Here is an 8,979-nt window from a genome sequence, read left to right on the forward strand (position 1 = left end):
ATTTATATGAGGCACGCATGCACCTATATGCAACACGCATGCACTCAACTATTAATAAACAAACATATTTATATGTATGCACAAGATAACCTATTGGTTATAAAAATACATTTGGACAATTGCATGTGTGCATTTGAAATAACCCCTTATCGTGCAACATATAAAATATACATATAGACATACACACATACATATATAATTAGCTACTTAAGATATATTTAAAAATTGTATTTAAGCGATGACAAAATGAAAATAAAACAAGAATGAAATAATTTCTCAATAAGGCTAGACTATCACTTATTTTCCCCCACCAGCGGTAAGAAATATTTGACACAGCTAGTCTTAACACTATTAATATTATGGATTGAAAAATACAATCCAGTAATATACCATGTGCTTAAATTCTTTTAATTGACTAAAAGAATAAGCAACTAATTTAGCATAGTCTTACAACCCTCAACCATATGTAGTCCAAGCAGCACTTTAAAATTAATTAAAGTACGTAACAGCATGGACTGCAATATGCGTTCAAAATGTCGATGTTCATGTGTCCTGCAGTTCACACGATGACGCACAGTTAGCTGCGTTCTTCATCGACCCATGACCCGAGTGATCCACCGCTTAGAGTGATAATTTTTTGTTTATTTTAATTTAACGTCAAGAGTTTTTAATTTATTGAAAGAATAACATTTCGTTTTCGTATATTATATAAATTATTTTAAAACATCTTTCAATAAGTTGTAATTTTCAACCCAAACATTTACAAGTTGCGCATGTCTTAGTCCAACAAAAACAGTAATTCCTTTTTTATTACATTTTATTTAATTTCTATAAATTTTTAAGGAATTACACGTTAATGAGAACAAATTAACTTATCATTTATATTATTTTTATAAATAATAAGTACAACTATATATGTTTAAAGGTTTGTTGCGTTCAAATACAATGTATGCGATATAATTTTCATTATACTACAATACAAGGAGTAAAAAAAAAAAAAGAAAAAAAAGAAAAACATTCAAATAAATGAATGAAAAGAAAATAATTTTTTTTTATTCTTTCTTTGTTTGTTTGTTTGTTTGTTTTTTTTTTATAATATTTACGGATAGGAACACAATAATGATCCTTCCGCAGGTTCACCTACGGAAACCTTGTTACGACTTTTACTTCCTCTAAATAATCAAGTTCGGTCAACTTTTGCGAAACAACCGTGAAACACAAGGCGTCACAGTGATCACGTCCGGAGACCTCACTAAATAATTCAATCGGTAGTAGCGACGGGCGGTGTGTACAAAGGGCAGGGACGTAATCAATGCGAGTTAATGACTCACACTTACTGGGAATTCCAAGTTCATGTGAACAGTTTCAGTTCACAATCCCAAGCATGAAAGTGGTTCAGCGGTTTACCCGGACCTCTCGGTCTAGGAAATACACGTTGATACTTTCATTGTAGCGCGCGTGCAGCCCAGGACATCTAAGGGCATCACAGACCTGTTATTGCTCAATCTCGTTACTGCTAGACGCAATTTGTCCATTTAAGAAGCTAGTGTCCTTATAATGGGACAAACCAACAGGTACGGCTCCACTTATATAAACACATTCAAACACTTGCACATTCAAGATGAACTCATGAATGAAGGCTATATAAGCTTCAACACCATAATCCTGAAAGCATCTATTTAATATATTTGAGTCTCGTTTGTTATCGGAATTAACCAGACAAATCACTCCACGAACTAAGAACGGCCATGCACCACCACCCATATATTCGAGAAAGAGCTATCAATCTGTCTTACACGCTTATGTTCGGACCTGGTAAGTTTTCCCGTGTTGAGTCAAATTAAGCCGCAGGCTCCACTCCTGGTGGTGCCCTTCCGTCAATTTCTTTAAGTTTCAGCTTTGCAACCATACTTCCCCCGGAGCCCAAAAGCTTTGGTTTCCCGGGAAGCTACTGAGAGAGCCATAGTAGTAGCTACACCCAATTGCTAGCTGGCATCGTTTATGGTTAGAACTAGGGCAGTATCTGATCGCCTTCGAACCTCTAACTTTCGTTCTTGATTAATGAAAACATCTTTGGCAAATGCTTTCGCTTAAGTTAGTCTTACGACGGTCCAAGAATTTCACCTCTCGCGTCGTAATACTAATGCCCCCAAACTGCTTCTATTAATCATTACCTCTTGATCTAAAAACCAATGAAAGTAGAACAGAGGTCTTATTTCATTATTCCATGCACAAAATATTCAGTCATTTGGAGCCTGCTTTAAGCACTCTAATTTGTTCAAAGTAATTGTACCGGCCCACAACAACACTCGATGAAGAGCACTGAAGCAGGTTTAAATAGGAGGAATATATAAAAAATACATTGCATTAATTAGTATTGAACCACAACCACCACGATACTCCCCGAGGGGCCAGTCCGCACGAGCAGGTTGGAGCGAACTCCAAGGGCTCTTGCTCCCCGTTGTACCAGAATTAAGTCTCCGGTCAGACGTCGTAGCCGAAACTACTACCAGTTGAGCTTTCATACAGCTCTGGACTGGTGACCAGGGATTGAATCCCATTCTCTCATCCAATTCATACACCTTTCATACCAGAAGCTAACCCCGGTCTTCAGCCAACTGTCTTCGCCGCCTGAACAACACGCGCGCAAATCTTTCAAACGACCCTAACTGTTCGGCATTCCGACTAGTGGAGATCACACCACTAACATCTAACCGTCCATCAGTCCAACTAATCCCCATACCCCCAAGGTCCCTAATGTCTAAGTACATCGGGCATTCCGCTATAACATGCACCCAATCCTCAACTCACGCCCCACACATACACTCTGGACTATCTGCAAGGTGCCTCTTATGCAAGAATGCATTAAGAGGCCCATGCCCCGTAAGCAGGAAACCCAGACTTAGACAAAATCCTTCTACATACCTAATGTCCCGGATGTACTCATAAGTCACCCGACCATTGAGACTACTGTCCCAACGGTCTTGCCACCTACACCTGACCCTATCATCCAGAAGCCTCTTGCTCCCTAAATATCCCTCCCTCTCCACATCATCATCGGAAATCAAATCATTCCGCAGCAATGACACACTCAGACCCCTTCTTAACCTGAATGATACAGCGCGCTGCATGACAACCAGGTCAAGAGGGGGCGCACCTAGTAACACCTGCAACGCATCCGTAGAAACGGTGCGACATACAGGCAGACAGGCGAGCATCATGCAACGCTGTATAGAAAGAAGTTTTCGACGACCCGAAATCATCGTAGCCACCTTCCACCATATAGGAGATCCATAAGTGGCACAGGCCACAAACAAACCTCGATATATGGAGCGAACAGCACGACGCCCGAGACCCCAATCACTCCGTAAAACGCGGGTGACACTACCAACAATCGCCTGCAGCCTCCGCTTCACATTCACTAAGTGTGGAGTAAAACACATTCTTTCACTCATGGTCAACCCCAGATATTTGACTTGCGTCACATACCTGATGCTGACCCCATTCACACGGACAACCGGTGGACGCCCCGGTGACAGTCTACCCTTTAAGAGCATTGTCACCGTTTTATCCATCGATATGTCAACCCCCACACCCACACCCCAATTATGAGCAATCTCCAACAATTGCCCTCCTACCCTTTCAATCTCAGACCTCGAACAGCCTTCGACCAAAAGAAGTAGGTCATCCGCATACGCACAACACCTGCAGAGTGGTTCGAGCTGCCCAAGCAATGAGTTCATCATGAGGTTCCAAATATATGGACCACAGATGGATCCCTGCGGGCAGCCACGAACCACTCCAATCTCCACACTCCCATTCATACCAACGATAGAGGCTTTCCTGTCCGAAAAGAAGATCCGCCAGAGACTAATTTCCGAACAGTTAAGTTCCTCTAGCCGTTGAATCACACGATCCTAGATTAGGTAATCAAACGCCCCCTTGAAGTCAACAAATATGCCAAGGACATATTTGTTGGTATTCTCCCTCACAGCATTCTGAACATGCATCCAGGCATCTTCTACACTGCGTCCTTTCCTGAACCCATACTGCCTATTCGACCTCAAATCCCGCGTTAGCTCCTGAAGCCGTTCTACCATAACTCTTTCCAGCACTTTTCCAAGCACTGGAAGGAGACTGATGCCCCGATAAGAACGAGGATCACTCCTGATCTTATCAGGAGACTTCAGGAGAGGAACAACCCTGGCACTTTTCCACTCACGTGGAAAATATCCCTCACAAATGCACTTATCATAAATGACCTCCAAGTATTCCGGAATGAACTTCCACAAGCATTTGCACATCTCTCCGTTCAGACCATCAAAACCTGGAGACCGTTTAGACCTGACCAGGCCAAAGGCATATCCCAGCTCCCCATCATCTAATGGAGGAACAGGTACCTCATGTGCATGGGGTGCCTGAACCTCAGCCCTGGGAAAGAACGCTCCTAACAGAACCCCAGCACACTCTCTCCACGTTGATAACACAGTGTCACCAACACGAAGAGAGGTGATATCCTCCCTCTTACGACCCCTGCAGATCTTATAGACCTGACCCCAGGGGTCATCCCTATTGTCATTCACAAAACTCCTCCACTCTTCTTCTTTAATTTTCACAATCATATCTTTATATTCATTCATCGCACAACTAAAATCATACCTAATCTGGGACAGCCTATCAGAATTGAACCGCCGAGCACGTTGAAACTTTCGTCTCAACCGCCGGACAGTCCTCCTCTTCAAGGTTAACTCATGCGTCCACCACTTAATTTTTCTAACCCTAAAACTTCCACACTTCCTGAACAATCTGTCATTCACACCCCACACCAACTCACACAGCCGAGCAATTTGCTCATCCACCTCCAGATCATCAAACACTCTAAGCGGTATTTCTAACACCGCTTCCCTTACACTCTGTCCATATCGGTTCCAGTCAATACCAGAGGTACGCCATCGCCGCAATGGACTCACACACACCAAAGGAGGGGAACGAGGAGCAACCACAATTTGGATCAAATTATGATCACTCAGACCCCACCCTCCTCTAACCTCCCACTTAAAATCAAACACTCTACGTGCTGCCTCATTCATACGCGTCACGTCAATATCACTCACACCCCTAGGCCCATCAAACGTATACCACTCACTCGGCTCATTCAGAATGTGAAGGCCCTTAGCCAACACCCATTCATTCATTACCTCGCCTCGAACGTGGCTTTGATATCCAGACGAATGTCTGGATACCTTACTAAACCACATCGAGGACGAGGCATTCGCATCCAACCCTAGGATTAATGGGCTACCACTAGCCAGAAGTAGTAACTTATCCATATAGCCCAGGTAGGGCTCTAGGGGCTCGCTAAATTTGCAATACAAACTAGCGACAATCATTCTACCGAAGTCCCCCTCTATAGAAACACACACCCCCTGTTGTGACGAATCCAAGACTACACAATCGTAGCCGGAATCATTCACAACTATTGCAGCATTAACCCCAAGGTCCGTAAAACCTCCAGGAAGACCCCGAACCACACCATTGGTGGCGTAAGGCTCCTGAAGTAAGGCAATGCCACACCCCCCCCTCAATCATACAAAACCCCAACTCACACATAACGGCATACGACCCCTGACAATTAAGCTGAAAAATCCCCCCATCAGTGTCTGGAGAGGGCACGCTCAACAACGCCACAGTAAATCGGGCAGACAGCTGACATCATAAGATGCCCAGCAGGCCTACCCTTAAATGCACAGTTGCGACAATGGGGGCCATTGCCACAACCGGCAGCTCTATGTCCTTCTTGACCGCACCGCCTACAAACATCTTTGGCCCTACACTCAGCCACTCTATGGTCAAAACCCATACACCGGAAGCAGCCAGCAACTGGGCTATCCGGTCGAACCCTGAAGGAGAACCACTTTATGTAGCACCTTCCCGCCTCCAAAAGGGCGGACATTAATTTGTCCGACCCCTCAAAGAAAACGTTGGTGCTACCATCAGCGGCCACCTTCTAGGGCCGACTGACCATCTGCACATCTGACTTTCGTGCCTCAGGGCTGATGTCCTGAAGGTTCAACCGAAAGAGCTCCTCCATGAAGTCATCATGGGAGATTTCGGTGTGAACCCCCTGAACCACAACCCGCGGACCCAACTTCCGGTTCACACTCACATCCAAACCCCACCTCCCCGAACTTGGCATTATTCGCCACCTTTTCCCTCTCTAAAACAGAGGGGGTGCGAATAACCACCCCACCACCCTTAATCGGCTTCACCTCGTGTACACGCACTCCGAGGGAAGGTCCCACCTCCTTCACGACCTTCTTAATCACCTCCTTAGAGGAGGTGGTCGGGGCCTTGCTTCTCACCACCACCGACCAAGTGTCAACCGGCTTCGGCAATGCCGGAGCAATCGCCTCCAACACAGGCGCTGGAGGCGCACGCACCGACTCAGCCGGAGCCAAACCCACAACCGACCTCTTCGATTGGGGAATAGATCCCATTCATATAGATACTAAGTTTATGAATTCATACAAGTAAATAATTTTCATATAAGTACTAATTAATTTTCATATAAATACTAAATAATTTTCATATAGATACTAAGTTTATGAATTCATACAAGTTAAAAATTTTCATATAAATACTAAATAATTTTCATATAGATACTAAATTTATGAATTCATACAAGTTAAAAATTTTCATATAAATACTAAATAATTTTCATATAGATACTAAGTTTATGAATTCATACAAGTAAAAAATTTTCATATAAATACTAAATAATTTTCATATAGATACTAAGTTTATGAATTCATACAAGTTAAAAATTTTCATATATATACTAAATAATTTTCATATAGATACTAAGTTTATGAATTCATACAAGAAAACAATTTTCATATAAATGCTAAATAATTTTCATATAGATACTAAGTTTATGAATTCATACAAGTAAAAAATTTTCATATAAATACTAAATAATTTTCATATAGATACTAAGTTTATGAATTCATACAAGTTAAAAATTTTCATATAAATACTAAATAATTTTCATATAGATACTAAGTTTATAAATTCATACAAGTAAATAATTTTCATAGAAATACTAAATAATTTTCATATAGATACTAAATAATTTTCATATAGGTACTAAGTTTATGAATTCATACAAGTAAAAAGTGAACGAGGACAAGACGAAATATCTCCTGTCATCAAACAAACAGTCGGCGCACTCGCGTCTTGGCTCCCACGTCACTGTTGACAGTCATAACTTTGAAGTTGTAGATAATTTCGTTTATCTGGGAACCAGCATTAACAACACCAACAATGTCAGCCTTGAAATCCAACGCAGAATCACTCTTGCCAACAGGTGCTACTTTGGACTGAGTAGGCAATTGAAAAGTAAAGTCCTCTCTCGACGAACCAAAATCAAACTCTATAAGTCGCTCATTATTCCCGTCCTGATGTATGGCGCTGAAGCGTGAACGATGTCAACATCCGATGAGACGGCACTAGGAGTTTTCGAGAGAAAGGTTTTGCGCAAGATTTATGGTCCTCTAAACATTGGCAACGGCGAATACCGCAGACGATGGAACGATGAGCTGTACGATTTATACGACGACATTGACATAGTTCAGCGAATAAAAAGACAGCGGCTACGCTGGCTAGGTCTTGTTGTACGGATGGAAGAAAACACTCCAGCTCTGAAAGTATTCGATGCAGTACCCGCTGGAGGAAGCCGCGGAAGAGGACGACCTCCACTCCGGTGGAAAGACCAAGTGCAAAGTGACCTGCCTTCACTTGGTGTTTCCAGTTGGCGCCAAAAAGCAAAAAGGAGGAATGAGTGGCGCGCTCTGGTGGATTCGGCTATAATCGCTTAAAGCGGTTCCTACGCCAAATATATATATATATAATCATTAACATTATACGGGCCTGGCACCCTCTATGGGTAAATGGCCTCATTTAAGAAGGACTTAAATCGTTAATTTCTCATACTAGATATTAAGATATTCCATACACTGCATCTCACATTTGCCATATAGACAAAGTGACTTAGTGCTGAACTATTTTCTTTTCGCTCGCCGCTACTAAGAAAATCCTTGTTAGTTTCTTTTCCACCCCTCATTAATATGCTTAAATTCAGGGGGTAGTCCCATATGAGTTGAGGTTGTATAAAAATATTTATATTTATTTTATATTTTAGCTTTTTGCTATTTTAAAGAAACATACATAATTATTTCTTAACCCCAATAATTTTCTTAATAATAAATATTCAATCTTTTCATCCCGTACGTACTATTTTTCATTATAACAACAATATTATTTTCTTGCTTCTTTACATTTAAAGACAATCCTATAATAAAATAATATTTTATGCTAGACGTTCCTCTAAATGTATATATTATTTGAAATAATATTGAAATTTTATTGTTTTTGGGAATACTAAGATTCTTATTTATTATAAAATTTCGTTCAAATATGAGGTGTTCAAGAATATATTTTCTATATTTCTTTTTATGCTATTAATATTATGGATTGAAAAATACAATCCAGTAATATACCATGTGCTTAAATTCTTTTAATTGACTAAAAGAATAAGCAACTAATTTAGCATAGTCTTACAACCCTCAACCATATGTAGTCCAAGCAGCACTTTAAAATTAATTAAAGTACATAACAGCATTTACTGCAATATGCGTTCAAAATGTCGATGTTCATGTGTCCTGCAGTTCACACGATGACGCACAGTTAGCTGCGTTCTTCATCGACCCATGAGCCGAGTGATCCACCGCTTAGAGTGATAATTTTTTGTTTATTTTAATTTAACGTCAAGAGTTTTTAATTTATTGAAAGAATAACATTTCGTTTTCGTATATTATATAAATTATTTTAAAACATCTTTCAATAAATTGTAATTTTCAACCCAAACATTTACAAGTTGCGCATGTCTTACTCCAACAAAAACAGTAATTCCTTTTTTAT

The 8,979-nt window shown here is 40.8% G+C and overlaps 1 non-coding gene and 1 pseudogene across 1 annotated transcript; both read right to left on the minus strand.

Moving 5' to 3' along the window:
• Positions 1–450: 450 nt before the first annotated feature.
• LOC128923182 (5.8S ribosomal RNA) lies at positions 451–629 on the minus strand. The gene has a single exon (XR_008472217.1). It is a non-coding gene; the product is annotated as a 5.8S ribosomal RNA (ribosomal RNA).
• A 7,989-nt stretch (positions 630–8,618) lies between these two features.
• On the minus strand, positions 8,619–8,797 carry LOC128923218 (5.8S ribosomal RNA; annotated as a pseudogene).
• Positions 8,798–8,979: the final 182 nt, after the last annotated feature.

Source organism: Zeugodacus cucurbitae, chromosome X (genome assembly GCF_028554725.1).
Source record: "Zeugodacus cucurbitae isolate PBARC_wt_2022May chromosome X, idZeuCucr1.2, whole genome shotgun sequence".
Lineage (NCBI taxonomy): Eukaryota > Metazoa > Arthropoda > Insecta > Diptera > Tephritidae > Zeugodacus > Zeugodacus cucurbitae.